Source organism: Lynx rufus, unplaced genomic scaffold (assembly GCF_022079265.1).
Source record: "Lynx rufus isolate CCGP_SWC_20201006 ecotype Redwood Valley unplaced genomic scaffold, mLynRuf1.p SCAF_2, whole genome shotgun sequence".
In the NCBI taxonomy this organism is placed as follows: domain Eukaryota; kingdom Metazoa; phylum Chordata; class Mammalia; order Carnivora; family Felidae; genus Lynx; species Lynx rufus.
The window spans coordinates 58072445-58096413 of record NW_025814834.1 but is presented as its reverse complement, the minus strand read 5'-3'; the positions used below and the strand labels follow the sequence as shown (position 1 = coordinate 58096413).

The window sequence follows — 23969 nt, the reverse complement described above, 5'->3', positions numbered from 1 at the left end:
TACAAATTATTAGACCTGTGAGCCACATAAGTTTCATGACTACTAGAAGCAACAGCATTGGGTGTTTTTCCTTAGTCTTTTGTCCTTTTAACTAAGCACATGTGCTACGTTTTCATATTTACTATTTTCTTTAGAGTTCATAGATGGTGTTTTTAAGATTGCTCAATTTTTGCTCACATATCAAGTCAGATCCACAGTAGAATGGAGAAAAAGGGGGGGAAGAGGAGGAGAGGGGGAGAGAGAGGGGGAGAACAAGCAGGGGAGGGAGGTGGCTGGGCAAACACAACTGAAGAACGACATTTTGTTTTGGTTCATGCAATGTAAGATCAAACTTTTGACTATGGAACACCTTATGCCAATCAAAAGTAGTGACGCGAAACACTAACCTATCGATAGTTGAAACCATGTCAGCAATAGGCATGCTTCAAAGGGACGTTTTAAAGGAAATCATCTTTGGGAGTGCGACTTTCCCCAGAGCTGTACAAGCACATTCATATTTTTCTTCATTATTTTGCCAAGTAAATTTGTTTAGTGAAACCAGGCAATAGTGACTCTATTAATCCTGATATTACTTAAAAAAAAAAAATAATCTGGCTAGGGAACAGAGTCTGGAATCCAATGGCAAAATCTTACCAGCCAGGGATTCTTATAAGGGACCTCACGCCGAAGGTAACTCTGAAGTTGTACCAAGATGGAAGGAACAGAATAGCTTCTATCCAGTACCAGTGGGGACGTGGAGAAAAAAAACAGGGACACAAAATCCTGGGATTTTTTTTCCCTCCCAGGAATAGGCAAGTGGTTTCATAGAGGTCTAGAGCTTTATTTAGCACCTGGCCCTTAAAACAGAGACTGATGCATAGAGAAAACCATTATATTCTGCGTAGTTACAAGGTTAGTGATTGTGAGTCAAGATTTGACATTTACTTTATTTTTCACATTCCTTCAGCAGAATTGGTACCATATGGCAACTAACCATTGGGAGGTTAAAAAAAAATCACAAGATGATCAATTTCTGCTTTTAAAATATAAGTGGATTAAAATGCTTTAGGCCTCTCTTTGTTTTTATACTATTCTACCTTCTTCTTTCTTTTACTTTCCCTGGGAAGTTCACCATACAGTACCAATCACGTAGAAGGCACTTAGTAATAAATTGGTGATGACGAATATTACACGTATACGTAAGATAGCGTCTGTCCGAGCTTGGGTTTCCTAGCGGAAGTGGAGAGGCCTTCACTGAAAATACTTCTTGGGGCGCCTGGGTGGCTCAGGCAGTGACGTCTCTAACTCTTGATATCAGCTCAGGTCATGATCTGATGGTTTTTGGGTTCAAGCTCTGCACGGGCTCTGCACGGACCGTGCGGAACCTGCTTGAGATTCCTCCTCTTTCTCTGCCCCTCCCCCGTCTCAAAATAAATAAACTTAAAAAAAAAAAAAAGAAAATACTTCTTTATAAGAGATCACTCATTTTTTTTCTCATTCTCCTGAAACTTCAGCTAAGGAAAGCCAAGCATTCTCTTTCTTTCAATTTTTAACTAGTATTTTCTTCACCATTTGCTTAAAAATTACTATTTTTTTTAATTTTTTAAAATTGATTTTTTTTAAATTTTTTTCAACGTTTTTTATTTATTTTTGGGACAGAGAGAGACAGAGCATGAACGGGGGAGGGGCAGAGAGAGAGGGAGACACAGAATCGGAAACAGGCTCCAGGCTCCGAGCCATCAGCCCAGAGCCCAACGCGGGGCTCGAACTCACGGACCGCGAGATCGTGACCTGGCTGAAGTCGGACACTTAACCGACTGCGCCACCCAGGCGCCCCTTAAAATTGATTTTGAGAAAGAGACAGATCATAATTGTGGGAGGGACAGAGAGAGAGGGGGAAGCACGGAATCTGAAGCAGGCTCCAGGCTCCAAGCTGTCAGCACAGAGCCCCACGTGGGGCTTGAACTCATGACCCATGAGATCACGACCTGAGCCGAAGTTGGACGCTTAACCGACTGAGCCACCCAGGCGCCCCTAAAAATTACTATTTCTACTTAAAGGTGCTCCAAATATCCCCCATCCCTTAGTGCCCCAATTATACTATTAGAGTTTTATTCCTTTAGCTGAAAGCTAAACGGCTTGCTATAATACAAATACCCCACAAAAGTGTTAGCAGTTAGTTTTTTGCACTACCCAGGGACTCGTGGATCTAATGTAATCACAAAGAAGAAATCGGGTGCTCCAAATTATTAGGCACATCATTGCCGAAGGGGAACGATTTGAGCTACAGAGAAGCAGAATAGGGAGACTGCACCTGCCAACATATAAGCTCCCACCCAGGGGTCTGGCTGAGCTCAGCTGCAGGTGGTTCCAGGCAGGTGGTTCCTTTTATCTCCATGGTGTGAATATTTGCAGGCAACAATGCTGGAGGATCCAGTAGGATCAGCAACCAGTGGGAAAGCTTTTCCTGGCTGACCCCAAACAGACCCAGGGCGTAGTCACAGGCAATCCAGAAAAGTCCTGCAGGTTCGCTCCTTGAATGGGTTTCTGCAGAAGGGAGCGAGGACAGAAACGGAAATGGCGGTAGCGAGAGCAAAGTTACTGAATTTGTACCGGAAGCCTAGTGTTCAAGGCCGGAGACTGCAACTTTGACGATGGAGCTGAGGAGCTCTTTGTAATTAGAATAGCGACCCAAACCAAGAAGTGACAAGAGAATCCAGGGGCAAACCTGAGTGGGGACATTAGCCAGCCAGCCCAAGCTGAACACCCGTCTAACCCCAGCCAGGTGGGCTCCAGAGTTAACACCCCAAGTGCATTTTCGTTACTTGTAAGTGAATATTCCCAGTGATACCCGACATTTATTGAGCACTGCAGCTGGTACTGTATTAAGCTTCTCTCAGTTGATTTTCATAGTAACCTGGATATAATTATCCTCATTTTACAGAAGAGGACACGGGGGCTTAGAGCTAACTCGTTAACCCCAAATTTCAGAGACAAGCAATTGTATTCCGTGTATTTACTAGTGTTAGTAAGCGACAGACAGGGAGGCTTGAACGATGGAAGCTGATTGCCTCGTTGTTCTAGAAGCTAAAGGTCCAAGATCAAGGTGTCAGCAAGGTTGGTTTCTTCTGAGGCCTCTCGCCTTGGCTTCTAGATGGTCTGTCGGACGGCCATGTTCCCTCTGTGTCTGTGTCCTAATCTCTTCTGAGGACACCTCAGGATGAGATTAGGCCCCACCCTGATAAACTTGTTTGACCTTAATAGCCTTTCTAAAGATCACGTCTCCAAATACAGTCACCGAATCTGAGGTATTGGGGGTTAGGGCTTCAACACATGAATTTTAAGGGGACACAATTCTGCCCGGAACAGCGATTAATTCTTCAGTTTGTATGTAGATACAGATTTAGCACAGAGAAGCACGACTGAGTTACAACAGTAAACTGTTACAGCGGCCAATGAAACAGAAACCACTCCGGGTACCTCAAAATAAGAAACTTGTCACAAGGAGACGGTCACATAGGTGAGAGAAGACCGAAGAAGTCCAACAGAAAGAAGCTAGTGATAAATACGCACAGGAAAATGTTCGTCCTCCTCGACTGGCGGGACAAAGGAAGGAGGCGGTGTCGCTGGAGCGGCTTGAGATCTGGGGCCACCCAGTGGATGTGAACCTCCGTGGGCCTGACCAGGAGGAGCTGGGATTACAGAGGCAGGTCTGACTGGCCAGCGATGATGTCATCTGAAACAGACAGGAGGAGACATGGCCTCACTTCTCCTCTGGGCCAGTGCCTGCCTCCGGCTGGCCTCCCCACTCCCAGGCTGGAGGGCATGAGAAACTCAGAGATGTAGCCCCCTTAATTGCCCACAGTGCGTAGAGCAGAGCAGGAGACGGGCAAGGAAGAGCTCCGAGAGCAGCAAGCCAAGTCCCCACACAGCTATGCAGGGCGTACAGTCCTTCGCAAGTCGGACGTGATGCGTCTCAAGTACTGGCTGTGTGGGCCTTATGATGTCACCAGTGACATTCCTCCAACGACTGTGAAGCAGCACTCCCTGAATTGTTTAGACCTGGTTTCAGGCCAGGATGCCGGCCTTTGCTTGTAGAGATCAGAAAAGCCCCCCACGCTCTGCACCAATGGACGGTCTCCTTCCCAGTTTGGTCTGGGTTGGGCTTTGCCTATGAGATTGTTCTCCAAATGAGCAAATGCTGGCCAAGAGCTTTGCGGCTGTAAAAATGTGACTTGTCTGACAATTGCTTGGTTCACTTGCTACCTGTCTCTTGCATATCCTTCCTTTCGACTGCGGTTCTTTGGGAGAGGGACAGATCTTTGCAGAGATCTGTGGCTCCCAGCAGCATTAGGATTGATCATAACATCCATGTGGAGCCCTCTGTGGGGAGGGGACCTGGAGGAGGGCGGGATGCACGGTTCGTGTGGCCAGACTTCTCTGCGGCAGTGAACAGGAGAGAGCGAACAGGAGAGAGGCAAGGGATGTCAGACGTGTTAACAGAATCATTTAGAGCCCCTTGTTTTCTACGCGGAGACTTTTTCAAGACCTGGGCTGTTTTGCCTGCTTAATGTACTCGGCATTTGCTGCAGTCAGACCCCGCGGCACGGTTAATGACACAAGTTCGAGGAAGCTTGGGGATCGTGTCAGTAGACACCAGACACTAACCTTGTCAACGCGGAAAGAGACGACATACTTATGGCACCGGGAGACACTCGGCTCCTCAGCCCCTAAAGCACCAGGGAAGCAAGAGATTTGATGTGGGCACACTTACCTCGTGGTTGGATTTCTCCGAAGGCAACAGCAATCGATCATAAAAGTGCAGATCAACAGAGGACTAATTCTGAGTCGTTCAATGGGGTGATGGTGGTAATTTCCTAGGGGTGGTAGTTTCTTAGCGGCCACGCGCATGGTCGGGCACAGACCAAGTCACCTCTCTGAAGCCGGCACTGCCACGTAGAAAAGGTACATGTGCCAGAGGGGTAGCTGATGACACCACTTCAGATGGAGGTACATCCGTTAGTAAATAGAATTCAGCTGTCTGTCGGGACACTGCCACGCGCCCAAGCAACACCGTACTCGTGAGATCGGTACTGATGGCCCAGAAAACATAAGGATTTAACACAGGTGACTCCATCTTTTATAGGTGTCACTCTGGCTTCTTGGTGGGCCTCGGCTGGTCAGGTGCCCAGCCTATGGCTAGCAACCTCCCCTGCTCACTCTCCCGATCATCCCCGACTCCAAGCGACCATTTTGGCACGACGTGGATCTACATTTATAACTGTTTTAGCCCCAGCATCCAGCCCGGTGCCTGGCATGTGGTGGGACAAACTGATCTCTAGGATGCTCTCGGGGTTTGCCCATAAAATGTTTGAAGCGGTTGGGGTGCCTGGGTGGCTCAGTCCGTTGAGCATCCGGCTTGGGCTCAGGTCACAATCTCATGGTTCGTGAGTTCGAGCCCCGCGTCGGGCTCTGTGCTGACCGCTCAGAGCCTGGAGCCTGCCTCGGATTCTGTGTCTCCCTCTCTCTCTGACCCTTCCCTGTTCATGATCTGTCTGTCTCTGTCTCAAAAATTAAAAAAAAAAAAATGTTTGAAGCGGTTGGCCATCCTATTTAATGACTGCTGTGGTTGAAATCATTTTACTTTCTTAGCAAATAAAATCGTAATGTGACGAGTCAGCGGCACTGAATCCATTCTCAAATTCTGTCCCAGAGTTTTTAGAGAAGGCGGCGTTTAATTATAAATAGAAATTTGGGCATGAGGCTCAGGTTTGGAGTGTTCCAGAGCTCCGTGGAGGCCACGCCACCTTATTCTTCAATTTAGGGCATCTGGGAATGGTGAGATTTAAAATGGTTTTCAAATGTGGCTGCTCGCTGGCGTTATCTGGGGAGCTTTAACGGTTCTGATGCCTCGGTCCTGGGATTCTAGTAGAATTAGTTTGAGGTACCGCTGGGGCATGGGGGGGGCAGGGTTTAAAATTTTCCCAGATGATTCTAATATGCAGCCAGGCTACCGACCAATGTAAGACTCTTCTCTTTTGCAGGTACGGATACTTAACGTTACTGATGATTTGTCTCAAGTGACTTCATCTGTTTATTTTCTGCTCTTAAGTTACCAATAAAGGGAGATGTGTCCCATCCTCCGTGGGAGTCACTGTTCCTCATGAACACAGTGTTTGGCAGATTGATGGCATAGATCACACAGCCTACTTTCTTTTCCTCTTTATAATGGACACCTCCCACCTTTACTCTGGCTTCTCTCCATCATCCACCTCCCCCGCCCCACGTATCCCTACCCGTCTCCTAGCTTTAAAGTGGAATATAATCCCCCATTCATCCCTCTGCCTTGTGGGCTCCCAAGAGCATTTGGTTTTTAAGGAGTTTCGTACTATTCACCATGAGGAGACTGGTATAGAGCAATGAAACATAAGGAAGTTACCAAGGTTCCAGAATTTCTAACCATCTTGACAGTGGCCGTCTCTTCTTTTTTTTTTTTTTTTTTTTTTTAACGTTTATTTATTTTTGGGACAGAGAGAGACAGAGCATGAACGGGGGAGGGGCAGAGAGAGAGGGAGACACAGAATCGGAAACAGGCTCCAGGCTCCGAGCCATCAGCCCAGAGCCTGACGCGGGGCTCGAACTCACGGACCGTGAGATCATGACCTGAGCTGAAGTCGGACGCTTAACCGACTGAGCCACCCAGGCACCCCCCTTTTTTTTTAATTTTTTTTAACGTTTATTTATTTTTGGGACAGAGAGAGACAGAGCATGAATGGGGAGGGGCAGAGAGAGAGGGAGACACAGAATCAGATGGCCGTCTCTTCTATAGCTCATGCCCTTCCCCTCTGTCATGGTGACTAGAGGCGGGGCCTACCAAACCTCTCCCCTGACTTCCAACTTCTTTCCCTCTCAGATAAAGAACATGCTAAGCTTTAGCCATCACTCCCCATGTCCCCTGTCCCCACCAACCACCTCCTCAGTGTCCAGGCAGATGAACAGATAGATCCTGGCCCTAAGTGAGCTGTTGTGATTGTCTGAGACCCTCCAGCCTCCAGGCTGGATGCCCACTTTACTGCCCTTTTAAAATTATTATTATGAAATTTAATGTCAAATTGGTTTCCATACAACACCCAGTGCTCATCCCAACAGGTGCCCTCCTCAATGCCCATCACCCACTTTCCCCTCCCTCCCACCCCCATCAACCCTCAGTTTATTCTCAGTTTTCAAGAGTCTCTTATGGTTTGCCTCCCTCCCTCTCTTTTTTTTTTTTCCTTCCCCTCCCCCATGGTCTTCTGTTAAGTTTCTCAGGATCCACATAAGAGTGAAAACATACGGTATCTGTTTTTGTGTATGACTTATTTCACTTAGCGTAACACTCTCCAGTTCCATCCATGTTGCTACAAAAGGCCAGATTTCATTCTTTCTCATTGCCACGTAGTATTCCATTGTATATATAAACCACATATTCTTTATCCATTCGTCAGTTGATGGACATTTAGGCTCTTTCCGTAATTTGGCTATTGTTGAAAGTGCTGCTATAAACATTGGGGTACCACTGCTCCTATGCATCAGCACTCCCGTATCCCTTGGGTAAATTCCTAGCAGTGCTATTGCTGGGTCATAGGGTAGGTCTATTTTTAAGTTTTTGAGGAACCTCCACACTCTTTTCCAGAGCGGCTGCACCGGTTTGCATTCCCATCAACAGTGAGAGAGGGTTCCCGTTTCTCCACATCCTCTCCAGCATCTGTAGTCTCCTGATTTGTTCATTTTAGCCATTCTGGTGACCACTTTACTGCCTTTAATGTGTCAGCCTGGGCACTGACCTCTTTTAAAACATTGCCTCTATGGAAAATGTGTTTCAAATTGTAAACAATTCACATACAAATAAACTTTTTGGAATTCAACCTGTTTGTAAGTTGGAGACAGCTGATACTTATAATGCAGCAAATATTATTCAAAGGAAAGAACTCAGAATATGAATTAACCCATTGTTTCAGCCTTAAGCGATAAATAATGCTAGCAATAAAACCAAGGTGCTGGAAAGTTTCAGGTCAATTGGGAGCATAGTGTGTGGCGTTCTTGTGTTCTAGCATAAGCTACAGCTCGCTATGGAGGTAATTCCCAAGACCTGAGGGGGTGCCTGGTCCTTAGAATTAGCATCAGTTTGGAATACAGGGATAGAGCCCTTACTAGGAGTCAAATACATATTGAATATAATTTGATCTTCACAACAACCCCATGGATTAGGGTCTATTATTACCCCCATTTTATTTTATTTCATTTCATTTTGAGAGAGAGCGAGAGAGTGAGAGCATGCGCGGGGGTGGGGCAGAGGAAGAGGGTGAGGGAATCTTAAGCAGGCTCCGTTCTCAGCGTGGAGCCTGACATGGGGCTCGATCTCATGAGCTGTGAGACCATGACTTGAGCTGAAATCAAGAGTCAGTCACTTAATCAACTGAGCCACCAGGTGCCCCACCTACATTTTGCAGATGGGTAAACTGAGACACAGAGAAGTGAAAGAACTTCCTTATAGCATAGGGCTTGTAAAGGGCTAAGCTATGATTTTCACCAATGTGGCCACTGAGTCAGCACACTTCACGACGCCCAGGTCGCAAGAGTTGGGTAAAGGATGTCATCTGAGTCATACCTTATACCTAAAGATGAAAGAGAAAGAAGAAAGAAAGAAAGAAAGAAAGAAAGAAAGAAAGAAAGAAAGAAAGAAAGAAAGAAAGAAAGAAAAAGAAAGAAAACAGACACTGCCTTAGCCTGGGCAGTTCCCTGTGCTAATGCTACCAGGGGAGGAAGAATTTCGTGTGTGCATGTGTGTGTGCATTTGGAAGTTCAGAGCTGCACCCTCAGCATGTTTAAACTTAAATGTACTGAAGGCTTGGACTTCGGGTGACTGATTTCTACAACACTATTCTTGCTCACGCCTCAGGGCCATGACAGGGACTCCTCTAGAGTCTAGACCTTCTCCTGGTCTTAAAAACAACTGATTTGTTCTATTTAGGTCTCCATAAAATACAGTGAGCTTTGACTTTTAGGACTTTCCAATATCAGTTTTAAAACTTGCTTCCTTCTCGGAGGACACCCCCCCTTTTTTTTTAGAAAAGATATTCAAAACTTTACCAGATAAAAATTATGTTTTGGAAGTATTACTAATTTTACCCCCCCCCCCAAATTGTGAATAAATACTTTATAAGTCTCTTGAATGAATCCCAGTTCTTAATTTTTGGAATAGTTTTTATTATTTGTTAGGATTCAGCTATGCCTCTCCTAGGAATAGGTTGTACATTTCCCTGGCCTCAGGGCAATGGGATAATCACTGGCCCATTAAAATAAGTGTCAATGCACCATAAACTAGTATAGTTTTTCTTGGAGAGCAAGGAATGAAGTATGAGTAAGATGTACCATAGTGTGAATAAAATATATTAGGGACCAAGGGGTTAGGGCTTTAAATTTACACAATTTTAACCCATAGTCTACAGAGCAACAATCTGGGAAGACAGGTGTTTCTATAACTGTTGGTAGAAGGTTTAACCTGAACCAATGTGATGCTGTTTGTGGTCTCGGAAAGCCCCTTCCTGAGTGCCTATACCCATGCTTTGCTTCAGAAATTTTAATGTGCTTTATTATTAAGTGGTGCCCAGGTCCTGCTGTAGATGTCATATAATAGACAGTATACATACAGTGTTAATTTTTTTAATGGAAAAATTCTAAATTCTGAAAAACATCAGGCTTCAAGGACTTGAGATAAAACACTGTAGGCTTTTCAATTTTTTCATTAAAATTTTTTTTTCGGGGCACCAGGGTGGCTCAGTCGGTTAGGCGTCTGACTTGGGCTCGGGTCATGATCTCATGGTTTGTGGGTTCGAGCCCCGCATTGGGCTCTGTGCTGACAGCTTGGAGCCCGGAGCCTGCTTTGGAGTCTGTGTCTCCTTCTCTCTCTGCCCCTCCCCTGCTTGTGCTCTGTCGCTCTGTCTCTCAAAAACAAACAAATGTAAAAAAAAAAAAATTAAAAAAAATTTTGTTCATGTTTATTTTTAAGAGAGAGACAAGACTGTGAGCGGGGGAGGGGGAGAGAGAGGGAGACACAGAACCTGAAGCAGGTTCCAGGCTCCCAGCTGTCAGCACAGAGCCCTATGCAGGGCTTGAATCCACGAGCCTTGTGATCATGACCTGAGCCAAAGTCGGACACTTAACCGACTGAGCCACGCAGGCACCCCGAAACACCATAGACCTTTTTACAAAGGACCATTTGACTGACATATAAATTCAGCAAAACACATCGCTTAATCTGCTTTTAAAATTCATTGATTGATTGATTTAATTAACAAGTATTTATTAAATTAAGGGTGAGGATGCAATTGTGATAAAAATGAGAAACCAATCTAACGAGGCAGACAAAACATTTAATTGTCACATATAGAAATAGAGACACACAAGCTCAGTTAAAGACTATAAAGGATTTTTTTTTTTTTTTAACTAAACTCCACGCCCAGCTCAGAGCCTGGGTTGCAGGGTTGTAACTCACGACTCAGAGATCAAGACCTGAGCTGAAATCAAGGGTTAGGCGCTTAACTAACTGAGCCACCCGAGTGCCACTAAAAATGACTTTTGATATCACCCAGTCTAGAAAATGCATGTTTAACATTGTTTTTTAAAACTGATTGTGCTGAAATCAAATTTGCACAGTGCTGGAGCAAAGATGAGAATACTTCAATGTAAATGCATATGAAACAAGAATGGGTTTGCCAGCCCACAATTTGCTGGAATGAAAGAGGGCAGATAAACTGAATTCTACCTTTCACAGCTGGAATTTTGAGTGTTTATTTCAATGTCTACTTAATAGCGTGTGTGTGTGTGTGTGTGTGTGTGAACTTGTTTAATATTTTCAACCTAATGCAATATGTACATATCAGTCTTGTAATATAGGTTCTAATATTATTGCTGTATTACAGATGTGATAACTAAGGCTCAGAGAGGTCAAGGGATTTGCCCACGTCACATAACCAACAAGTGGCCGATACCTAAATTGAGCATGATACTGCTCCTGGATGCTCACTGTACTTATGACTGTGGGGCATGAGTCAATGGGGACTAAGGTGACGGGGACGGTGCAGAACAGTGAAAGAGTTCTGGATTTATAGGCTGGGGAATTGGGTTCAAGTTCCGATTTTATTACTGACCGGTTCTGTGATTTTGAGCCTTACCCGTATAATATAGATAATAATTACTGCTTCTCTGGGTGGCCGTGAAGCCTGAATGTATGTGCAGTAGACTGGCAAAATTAAAAGTCTGAAAGTAGTCAGTGTTGATAAGGATGCAGAATAATGGGAATGTTCTTCATTCACTACCAGTAGGAGTGTAAATTGGTTAACCTTTGGAAAACAGTTTGGCATTATCTTGTTAAGCTGAATATGGCCACTACTCCGTGACCCAGAAAATCCACACATGGGGACACTCGTGCATACATACGCCAGCACCTATGTGTAAGAATGTTCTTTGTAGCATTATTTGTAATAGCCCCAAACCGGAAATAAGCCAAATGTCTACCAACAGGAGAATGGATACATCAGTTGTGGGATATTCACACTGTGGAACGTAAGAGAATAGTGAAACCGAATGAACTTCAGCCATATATAAAAGCATGGTTAACTTTTAAATCCATTGTTGGGGGGGGGGGAAGCAATTCTTAGGAGAATACTTACAGTGTGATTCCATTTTTGTAAAGGAATAACATAGGCAAATTAAAAATATCTTGCTTAGATATAGAGCCATGTGGGGTCAAATTATCTTTGAATAATAAGGGGATGATACACTCAGAATTCAGAGTGTAGTCACCTTTGTGGGTGTGGGGGATGGTGTTGGGAGATGAGCACCTCCGTAGATTTAACAAAATTAACCATGTTCTGGTTCCTCTATTGGATGGTGGGGTCACAGATGTCAATTATTAAACAGTTTTCCCCCTAACATGTATATTACATAGAATCTTTTTGTGAGCATCAATTGCTATACAATGCCCATTAAAAAGCCCTAGATAGTGCAACTCTAAGCCTTTTGAGGAATTCTAGCCTTTGCTCCCTCTGTCCACAGCATCTTGTCCAGAAGTAGACACATAATAGATGCCCAGGAAGGATTAATTAAACTAATAACATTTGGCTAAAAAGAAACTGAAAAGACACAATATCCACGATGTGCTTTACAAACGAAAACTGCTATACAAACAATAGGTATTATTAAAAAGAGAAACTTACAGTAATATCATTTAGGTCCTACTCCCTCAAGACTGAATTGCTTTAATGGATGATCTTGTGATGAAATGTCCGTCAACACTTCCATTGTGGATGCATAATGCATTGAATCGGTGGCCTCGAACCCACTAGTTTCCGAGGGAACACCAAAGTAAGTTTATTTCCAACCTGTTTCTTCTCTTCATTTTATTTTATTTTTTTAGAGAGAGAGAGAGAGCGCGCACAAGTAGGGGAGAGGGGCAGAAGGATAGAGAGAGAATCTTAAGCAGACTCCGTGCTCAGCGCGGCACCCGATGCAGACCCCATCCCACCACCCTGGGATCATGACCTGAGCCAAAATCAAGAGACGGATGCACAACCAACTGAGCCACCCAGGCGCCCCAACCTGTTTCTTCTCTTGGATTTTAAGAGCAGAGCAAGTGTTTTCTTTCGTAGCAGATGGGGGTGCAAAGAATACTTGTCAGTTTGAAAATACTGAAAATGACTAGGAAGGAAGAAACGTGCACTCTTCTTGAAAAACGCTTTCCTGCAATCCTACGGGAATAACCCAAGGTGGCTGTTCAGGCGATCCACATTATTCAGAGACAAGGAGGGAAGAGCTAAGCGTGCAGTAGGCAAAGGCAAATGGCATCTGTTTACAGTATGTGTTTTGTACCTAAACTTTGTCGGTCACCCACTAGGCAAAGCATGGGAAGGTGGCTCTTCGTTCTTCCCACTAATGGCCCACTCTTTACGACCTGATTATTTCCTCTGTCTGTTACTTAGATTTCAAATAGATCCTCAGTGCAACCTCTTTATTTTCGACGATCCCTTTTCCTTGTGCCTCTGGGCGTCACTCCTTTCTCAAGAATAAAGAGGAAGAGCTAAGACAGAAATTCTTGGTACGATTACCAAACAACAATTAGAGTTTATTGTGCGTGTGCCTTACAATGCTGTACTGCGTCTCCCTTCCTCCAAACAGAGGCAGCCCTGAAGTGTGGTTCTGAGTCTGTTTACACCACCCAGATATCAAATTGACTTGCTAATGGTAACTCTTCCTTGGTATCCATGGGTTACTGTGTCATGTGATTTGACATCAAGTACAGACAGTGCTGATTAGGAGCATCCAGCTCTGTCCATCTCCGTGCATCACTGAACCATCTGGTCATTTATTCACTAATAAGCCCCTAATGGCCCAAATATTCACCGGCCTGTCATTGTGACATGGCATAAAATGCCTACATCTTTCAACTCGCTTTGACATGTTGCTTGTTTCACATCAAAACCCGTCATTTACAGGAAAAGAGCTCAGAGGGGTAAAAACTTGACCTAATCTGCAGTGTTAACACAAAGACAGAGGCTTGGTATCTGGTAGCCTGACGAAAAGCATGTAAATGGGCAGGAATTCATTTTGTACATTTTTTTTTTCCCATTCCCATTTTACAACGTTCTTTAAGTTTGGTATCATTCCTAATATGGGATTTTATGGGGGCTCTGTGTCGAAATATCTATCCTGTATCTGCTTAAATAGTAAAGAGTGCTTTCAGAGGAAAGAGCTTTCTGGAGGCAGGAAGCTTGCCTGTTTACATTTAAATGGTAAGGAAAAAAACCTGCACAATCTGGATCCAAAAAGCAAGTGTCTGCAATTCTCAGAAGACTATGGTTTGTGATTTTAACGCTCTTACTCTCTGTCCTTCTTTTCTAGCTTAATGTGCCGTTTTTACACATTAGATCTGAGTATCGCAGGGAATGTGAGATTATCCGCATTTGGAGCATTTGATATTATCACCAGAGCAATAATGAAAGGTTGTGATCTTTGCTTTCAGTCGTGACCAGTAGGAAAGAGAGGCCCAAAATGCTACAAACAGACCGGCAGAGGCGGAGGGAAAGGGATAAAAATTAGCAGGGGTTCAGGAGGGGAAATGCAGCATTCTATCACATTCAGTGCTGTTAAAATCTTGGTCCTTGAGTGGAACGAAAACACCTTGTAACTGAAGTTCACTAGCTGTTTTTGGGTGGTTCATAGTTTACAGATGTTATTAAAATGAACATCTTCCTCAGAAATCTCCCCATCCCATGTCTCTCTTTTATTGTCTCGTTTTTTCTTTTTCCTTTTTTTTTTTTTTAATTTTTTTTTTCAACGTTTATTTATTTTTGGGACAGAGAGAGACAGAGCATGAGCGGGGGAGGGGCAGAGAGAGAGGGAGACACAGAATCGGAAACAGGCTCCAGGCTCTGAGCCATCAGCCCAGAGCCCGACGCGGGGCTCGAACTCCCGGACCGCGAGATCGTGACCTGGCTGAAGTTGGACGCTTAACCGACTGCGCCACCCAGGCGGCCCTTGTTTTTTCTTTTTAAAAAATACGTTTCTAAACACCACAGGCTGCCACGGTTTCGGTTTAGAGCATCTTTTTCCCCATCGTCTTCCCTCACCCTTCGCCGAGGCCCCGTACCCTCTCTGTCCTTCACATCAGTAGGCAGAGAGAAGACGGCACCTTTCCGCAGATCTCTCACGGCCCGTACCAAAGGAACTGAACCAAAGGGGGTGCCGGTGGTGGTACAGAAGGCAGAGTTAGGGCTTTCCGATTGGCACAAAAGGTGGAAAGGGCACCCTGGTTTATTTGCAGCTGGCTGGCTTTGTGGGCATAGCAGAGTCTGGATGTAGTGCTGTTGGTCCCACCAAACCCATTTGAGGGTCAGCTCCCACACCTGTTGGGCCCAGCTGACCTAGAGTTGAGCCCAGACCAGCACCCCTCTGCTCCCCTTTCCTTCCCACGGGAGGAAGCCAGACCAGAGACGCCTCAAGGGTGACAAAGGGGGGCAAGCTCACCAATGAGCCTTCCCAAGTGCTCTCTTCACTCGGGTGTTCTGATTTATTGATGCAGACCTTTTCAAAAAGAGCAGCTTTCAATGCTGATTTGAAGAGAACCCAAATGTCCTACTGCCTCCGCAGCAGCTTTGCAAATTCTAATTTTCTTTTCCCCTATATTTAGAAGAAGTCTACTACGTTGGTCATGAACTCCCTCATCCTCTTGTGATCACTCGCTCTTGTGTAGCTTTATGAAAGCCTCGGCACAAATAATGCTCAGTCTTTATCACTCTACGGACTGCAGCGAAAACTTCCCTCCTCGTCAGACTGTGAGCCCACATCACCAAACCGAAGGGAAACTCAAAAGTCCCCTTTTTCTTTGGGGAGCTAATATTCTTGATTTCCTAGGATACTCCTCATTTAAAATATTCCTTCCTGTCATGCCCTAGTCAGCCTTGCATGAAACCAACCACAAGGCTTAGCGCTGTGCTCAGACAACTCGCATTTACTTGTTTACCCATTCAGTCGACAGATATGAGTTGAGCATCCAGCATTTTTCTAGATACCAGGGATACGAAGATGACTAACATGACGCTCCAGCCCTTAAGGAGGTTACAGGGCAGTAGTTTTTTCCGGAATGTGGGATTTGGGTGCAGGTGGGCAGAAATCAATAAATGAGGGCATTGGGGAAGACAACGTTGGGAATTACCGAGGCTTGGTCGTGCAGAAGCAAGTAACCATAAGATAAGAAGAGAGAAAAGTTGGAGGTTGTATGGGAATAGAGGGGAGAGTGGAATACCTGTGTGCTCTTGAATTTTCATCCTCTTGTAAACAAAGACCCACACACCCTCCCTACTTCCTCTCCCTCCTATTCATACCCTTTCCTCTCAGCACCAGTAAGGGAAAAGTCTCTTCAGAGTATAAAAGTACTCTAGCATGGAATGGAAAAAGAAGGGAGGAGGGAGGGGGGAAAAGAGGGGGGAAGGAGAAGGGTAAGGAGGACAACAACAGAGCGGTAAGGGGGGAGGGAAACTCTTGGAGGAGTGCCAAGCCCTCTGAACCCCAAAGCCGCTGAATTAAAAATCCGAAAGACCCTTACCTTACAACAATAATCCGTGGTTTTTCCCACCAAGCGCTCATTGCCCAGCCCTATGCTGTGTTCACCAGGACGGGAGGAAGGCCTGCACAGGAGACTAGCTCCTCCCTTCTCTGTCTCATCATAGGCACACCTCTTCACCTCTTCTCAGTCCTTTCTGATATGAAGGATTGTCTTCATGTGCCTTTTCTGTGGCTTCTCTTGTTCTCCCATCCATGTTTTCCTCCATGATGTGTCCTTCATGCTTTTCTGAAAAGTGGAGGAAGGGCGGGGTAGGTGCCATCAGGACTGGCACTTGTCCTTGTCTCTGTTCTTCCAGCCAGGGGGAAGGACTAAAGAGTTATTCATCGCCGGGCCTCCAAGATTCTCATAAGATTGCCGGGGTTACAAAAGTGATTCCTAGAATGCACTATCTTGCTTGTTCGTTTGTTATTCCTGATATGTAGGACAATAAGTGACTGGGAGACCTATTTTTTGTTCATCTAAGTGTGTGCTTGTGAGAAGCTGGGCATTGTCTTCACATCCACGGCATGGTGCCTGGAGGGCCACTAATAGAACATTCCTGTTCTACAGGAATTCACATTTTACATTTCAAAAAACTTACAGAACCAGAGAAACTGAAATCACGGGTACACACAATAAGGTTATCTAGGTAAACAAAACAATCCAATTTCCCTATTTTTTTTTTACTTAGGTAAATAGATAGTATAAAATTTGCCATTTCTACAATTTTTAATGTACAGCTTAGTGACATTGATTATAATCACAAGGTTGTGCGGTCATCACTATCAATTTCTAAAACCTTTTCATCACCTGAAACAGAAACTGCATCCATTAAGCAATAGCTCCCCATTATTGCCTCCCCCTACCCCCTAATAACCTCTAATCTACTTTTTGTCTCTATAAATTTGCCTATTCTTGGTATTTCACGTAAGTGGAGTCATACATTGGTCCTTTTGCATCGGGTTTATTTCACTCCGCGTAATGTTTTCAAGATCGATCCATGTTATGTGTATCAGAACATCATTCCTTTCTTTGTGGTCTAATAATATTCCATTGTAAGTATAGATCACATTTGTTTACTAATTTATCTGCTGATACTTGGGATACTTGGGTTATGTCCACCACATTTCTTTGATTTTGTTTAGAAGGTTATCAAATGATTCTACTCAAAACTTGGGAGAAAGGGGCATTACCTAATTAGAAAGGCAGTAGAGGATATAGATAAAGAACCTGAGTCTTAGCGTTAGACTTGGGTTCAAATCCTGTGACCTTCCTATCAAATGCTCAGTCTTACACTCACCTTGGGTAAGTCAACATCACCTCTCTGCACCTTAATTTCCTCATTTTTTTAAAAAAAATGTTATTTATTGGGGCGCCTGGGTGGCTCGGTCGGTTAAGCGTCCGACTTCGGCTCAGGTCATGATCTCACGGTCCGTGGGTTCGAGCCCCGCGTCGGGCTCTGTGCTGACAGCTCAGAGCCTGGAGCCTGTTTCAGATTCTGTGTCTCCCTCTCTCTGTGACCCTCCCCCGTTCATGCTCTGTCTCTCTCTGTCTCAAAAATAAATAAGCGTTAAAAAAAATTTTTAAAAAATGTTATTTATTTTAGAGAGAGAGAGAGCGAACACAAGTGGGGGAGGGACGGGGGGGGGGACAGAGGAGCTGAAGCAGACCCTGTGATGACAGCAGAGAGCCCGATATGGGGCCCAAACCCACGAACCATGAGATCATTACCTGAGCCGAAGTTGGACACTTAACTGACCAAACCACCCAGGTGCCCCAATTTCTTCACTTTTAAAATGGGAATCATAACCTCTATTCCACTGACTTCTTGTGAGACTGATAGACAATAACATACTTTGTACATTTTTGGCATGTAGTTGGCAGTCAATAAATAGAAGCCATTTTTCTTCCTTAAATGAAATCCAAAAGGCAAGCGTCTCTCACAATATGGAGTTTAGAGGAGGTAATTAAAGAACAATAAAGGAGGGCCTCAGTGATGAAAAGTTTGGGAACTATGGAGGCTTAGTGGTCTCTAAGGTTATTTCTAAGCTCTAAAGTTCTATAATTTGGTTAAATTTTCAGCTTGCCTCCCATGACTTAGAGGAAAGAAATAAAATGCCTTAAAAATCAGACAGGCAAGTTCTACTGCATCATTGACTCCTCTGCTCCTGCCTTTAGCATACGATTTAGAGGCAGTGAACAAGGATATTGCCTTAAGATTAACATCATTAAAACAAATTTGTGAATGCCCATCTATTTGGGTGGTACTTACCAAAGTACGAAAGATCCAATTTGTTTACTCTGTGTTAATTATTGAAAGGTAGCTCAAAGTCTCTCTTCTAAAGGGACTAGTCCCCCCCCCCGCCCCCCGCCCGCCCTTTGGGTGAAAACCTTATGAAAAGTTAAGGAGTCACACAAACTAAAATATGATGAAAACAAAATAAGAAGAAAAGGAAATAATTCCTCTAGGATCTCAGAGAAAGACTGGTTTACTGGAAAAAGATCTGTGAAGGATGCCAGACTTTAGGAGTACCTTGAAAACAAGGTAGGAAAGACAGAGATGACTGTATGGATATTCAAAATGGAACAAGGGTAAAACATACATGAAAATAGAAATGAATACAAATATATTTAAAGGACTATAAGAGTAAGGAGTTGCAACAGTTAGGAGGATGGAATTTAAAATTTACTTCATATCTATTAAAAAGATTTCTTAGTCGTGTAGGTCAAGTACTGAGTTAAGCACTGCATAGTAGAAACAGTGTTTACTTTCATCGAATTTGCGGTCTCTACCTATTGGCATAAACAGATCTATACACAACTTGTACCTCCACCCATTACTGGCTGTTGCAACAGGAGCAAGTCACTTAACTTTTGGTAATTCTTGGTTTCATCGTCTACATAATGAGGATGATAATAGCCCTACAAGGTCGTTGTGAGGATTAAATGAGATGATGAATTTGAAGCATTTAACATGGTGCCTAACGCACAGTAAATCTTCAATAAATGTTAGCTGCTGTTGCTTGGGAGCGATGGTGGTGGTGACAGCAGCAGGACTGCTCGGAGAGGAGGAGAGAGAGATTGTGTTGCCGAGAGTGGGGTTTGAGACGGGAAATGGTATTTTGGCCAAATCCATGAAGTCTCTTGAACGTCAGACCAAAGACTTCGGGTTTTATCTTTAGGCACCGGACAACGGGTGAGGATTTTTGAGCAAGGAAGTAAAACGGGAACCCTAAGGAGAAGGGACCTGGATTGGGGGTATGGAAAAGGAACAAAGGTAAAGAAGTCTGTTAGGATATCATTGCGACCAAAGCTGTAATGCAAGGAGTCGTGAAAACGGAAATGGATAGAGCGTTCCTAAGTTTTCCAAGTTTGGTCAAATGAAAAGGGATGCTGGCATGATGGGCGAGGGCAGGAGAAAGACATCAAAAAAAAAAAAAAAAAAGATTGACTTGAGTTATAAATAGAAGTGATTATACTGAGTGCGTGAACTTAAGATTTTCTTACCTAAGGTGTATTTGTTGTGTTTGCCACCCTTGCGGGGGTGCTCAGGGAAAATAAACCGTACATTCAAGGATCCACGTGGTCTAACCTGTACCACCTGGCAGCCAGCGCTGTATGAAAGGAAAGCCATAGCCAGAAATGATAGAGCTTTTGGGAATTGGCTTGGCTTAGGAGCAGCAGGGGAGCTTGCTGTCTGGATTGCTCTCTCTACCTCTCGCTGTGACAGAGAAGGTCCAGCTTACCAAAGCAAATTAGCTTAGGACAGTGGTTCTTAAACTTCAGGGGGCGTCAGAACCACCTGGAGTGCTTATTCAAACACAGATTGCTGAGTCCCACCCACCGGAGTTTCTGACATAGTAGGTGTGCGGTAAGGCCCAAGGGTTTACATTCCTAACATGGCCCTAGGTGATGCTGTTGCTGCCGGTCCTGGGATCACACTTTGGGAACCACTGACTTAGGTAGAAGAAGGAAGTCACATTTACGACTGCAAAAAAGTCAGGGAAAATGACACCTAAGAAAGAGCCACACTTTGGCTTTAATATTTGCATTTTGGTAACTTTTGAGACGGAGCTTATTAAGAGCTATGAAAATTACAAAGAGCTTCTAGTGTCCCGCTGGTAAAGAAATAGAAGCAACACACATATAACATTGGGTACAATAAGTCAGTTTCACATTGGGTACATAATCTTAGTGGGAAATAAAAAAAATGTTATCCATTGAGCTAAACTTAAAAAAAATGTGGGGCGCCTGGGTGGCTCAGTCGGTTAAACGGCCGACTTCAGCTCAGGTCACGATCTCGCGGTCTGTGAGTTCGAGCCCCACGTCGGGCTCTGGGCTGATGGCTCAGAGCCCGGAGCCTGCTTCCGGTTCTGTGTCTCCCTCTCTCTCTGCCCCTCCCCCGTTCATGCTCTGTCTCTCTCTGTCTCAAAAATAAATAAAAGTTAAAAACAAAAACAAAACAAAAACAAAAAAAATGTTATCCATTGAACTAAACTTGAATATGTTTATTAATTCATTCATTTGTCCAACTTATTCATTTATTTATGTGGTAGGCATGGTGTTAAGACTCTGAGTGATCTCACTAGACATTGTGCCCGACATTTTACTGAACTTCTAGTTACAAGGAATTTAGAAAAACAAATTAAGTAAATGCAAACTTACATGATAAGGTACAGGCTTCAGGGAGCTTAAATAGAGAGCATCCAAATAGCATGATTTAGGGAAGCTTCCTAGAGTAAGTAATAATTAAGTGGAGCATTGAAGATGTGTGGGATCACCCAGTAGAAAGTTGGGCGGGGGGTAGGTCCAGGGAGGACAGCAGAGGAGACAAGTGCAATAATCCAGAGGCAAGCAAGAGAATGCCAGGTTTAAGGGACCCAACACAATTCAACATGGTTAAAGTATGTAGTCATAGGGTATAAATAAGGCTGGTGGCTGACAGTAAACCATTTAGAGCATCACAGACTGTGTCAAAAATCTCAGAATTTAGGCGAAGAGCATTCGGGAGCCATTACAAAGTTGTGGTTTTTTTAAACAGTGTTTTGAAGACTTAATTCCCATACTATATGATTCGCCTATTTATTAACTACGCAGTTAATGGTTTTTAGTATATCCAGAGTTGTCCAGCTACCAACACAAGCAATTTTAGAATATTTTCATCATCCCCCAGAGAAACCCCATACCCACTCGTCGTCACTCCCATTTCCCTCCAATCCTCCTAATCCTCCGCAGCCACTAATCTATGTTCTGCCTCTATAAATAGAATCCCACAGCATGTGGTCTTTCATGGAAGAGCCTTAAGCCAGGGAGTGGCACGCTTAGACTGGCCGTATAGAAAGGTAAATCTGGCTGGCATATGTGGCCTAGGTTGGATGGTGAGGCTAGAGGCAGAGACATCCATTAGGGAGTTGTAGAAGGAGTCAGATGAGAGAATCTGGTGGCCTGGACCAGGGCCGTGTTGAAGAGACGGAGAAAAGGTAGTATTGGCCGGGCTTGGTAATCAGAAGGATGTGGCATGTGAGGAGGAGTGAGCAGAAAGACACGGCCCTCAAGTGTCATCCGTGACAGTGGGCTTGTCCCCGAGATGGGATCCCTCACGGGAAGATCAGGTCTGTGATGAGCCGGGGAAGATGATGGGTCAGAATTCACTATGATACACCACTGTCCACACTTCGGATGGCCTCAGCATGTCATAACCGGGGTGACACGGATCCTTAGGAAAAGGGGAGGACGGTATTTTTTTACAGTCTTGCGTAAGATCCCAGAAAGACCAAAGCAACTTATATGCAGATTTCATCCTGATTCAATAAAATTAAAAGTTTATTTAAATTTTAATGGAAGTATATTGGTATCAAAGGGGAAAAATTAACCACTTTGCTCTGAATAATTTTGCTGTGTCAATAATTTGTTGCCTTTCAAAATCATCACCAAAGGTCCATCAGGCCCCACGGGCTTTGGGAGGCCACAGAGTGCATTCCCTCAGCCCTGGTGAGGAATTCACCTGAATTAAATCAAAGAAATGGGGATTGATTACAGAGTCAATTTTCAATTACCTGTACTAATAGAGCAGTGGTGTGGGTAATCCCAAACTGTGGTTAACCAAAAATCATTTATATTTGCTTTGGGATGGCATTATTTAAACTATTTACAGCAGCTGGGATCCTAACTACATTTTTCTTTTGTGATTACTGGAATTAATTTGCACCCCCAGACTTCACGTTAAGTTTTGGCAAATGGAAGCAGCCCAATATGATAAGTGAGAAGGATATAGCATTTGGGGAGTTTATACATCCCACACATCATCTACAAATTTAATAATTCACATATATGGATTTTTTTAAAGGTCTGCAAGGGTAGAGATTACAAATCTCCCTTGATAACCCGTTTCTCCATTTAAGAACATTTGCCATTGGGAAATGATTTTCCAATGCTAATCTTGATCCTTCTGCTGAAATACAAACTGATCTTTCCTTCTTTCCTCAATGGGGAAAAAAATGAATAAACAGGCCCCGTCCTCCACGGACTTAACTCCGATAATGCTGAAAACTCCTCTTGACTCGTCTCTTTTTCAAGAGGGACCAGGGCCGTTCTATTTGTTGTCCTTATTTCCCGGCCCGTCATTAGCTGCTCTCAGAAATGAAAGATCATTAAAAACCACGAGGAACATGACATTTTCTAAGAAACAAAATAATAAAAACCAAAAAAGATCCTGTAATAAGAAATCAGTGAAGAATTTTTACCTGGGTTTTTTTTTTTTTAATTAAGAAGTATATATGTTTACTAGAGAAAATAAGAATAAAGAAACAGAGAGGAGAAAATTGCAGGCACCTGTGTTCCAGCAGCTGGAGGTAACCACTGGATCTCTGACTCATCTCACTCCCACCACAGCCTTCAGTTACTGGGGGAGCTCTGTAGGGCAGGCATTCTAGGCAAAACCACGCCAGCCAGTATCGTAATGCTTAAAAGCTACACCCTCATTTAGAACCTGATGACTTAAGACAGAATCGCATGGAAACCACAAAGACCACTTTTGTGCCTTTAGTGAAAGATCTACGCTAAAAGCGGGTGAGACGGCCTCCGTGGCCCATCTCCCGTGCGCACACATCCTGATCTCACTCCTTACGCCTTGGGACGAGGGGTTAGCCATAGACGAGTGGCGCTGGCATCATCTGGAAGCTTGTTGAAATTGCACAAGCCCAGGCCCCACGTCAGACCTACCAAATTGGAATTTGTGCCAGATTCTGACTCACTGGTCCCACCGCTTGGCTGAGAAGCCTTGCTGGATGGAGCTCATCAATCGGCTGGTGAGTAAAGGCAAGCGGGGGCAAAAAAGAGCACCGGGAAGGACACAACAAAGAAGAGAAATTCTTCACGAGGTCTAGAGCTGAGCTGCTCCGGGAGGCTCTGCCCTGGGCCCTCCTGGGTAGGAGGTGTTTCTCATCTTACTGTGCCAACTGCGTGTCAAAAATTGAGAAATGATTTCAAGATTGAGTCAGGGTTCACAGAAACTGGTCGAAACTCCTCCTTCCTTATGTTGAACAACAGCCCTTAGCACCAGGGCTCAGTATACCTCGTCCTGCCTCTAAGTGAGACTCCTTATGGGGGAGGAAGGGCATTAGGGTATGAGGGTCTTGGGCTCCCCCTGGAGACTAACAAAGGGGCCTGTATGCTCAGTCTTTTCTGTTCAGATGCCACCCTTAGTGCTTCTGTCAGGGGTCTGTAATAAAGAAGCAGACCGTCAGCGTGTTCTTGTCTACCGTTAGCCCACTTCTCTGTTACTGTTTCTCTCCCCTCCCTCCTTCCCCATTATGCAAGTTAAATGACTCTCTTTGCTAATTCTTTCCCC

General features: G+C 44.3%; 1 long non-coding RNA gene across 1 annotated transcript in view; it reads right to left on the bottom strand.

Moving 5' to 3' along the window:
- Nucleotides 1-23541, bottom strand: part of LOC124516009 (uncharacterized) — a 29334-nt gene extending 5793 nt beyond the window's left edge. The window contains exons 1-2 of the long non-coding RNA XR_006962955.1: nucleotides 22952-23541; nucleotides 16121-16366 (exon numbers count right to left, since the gene is read on the bottom strand). This is a non-coding gene — a long non-coding RNA (uncharacterized LOC124516009). The remainder of the gene's footprint in view (nucleotides 1-16120; nucleotides 16367-22951) is intronic.
- Nucleotides 23542-23969: the final 428 nt, after the last annotated feature.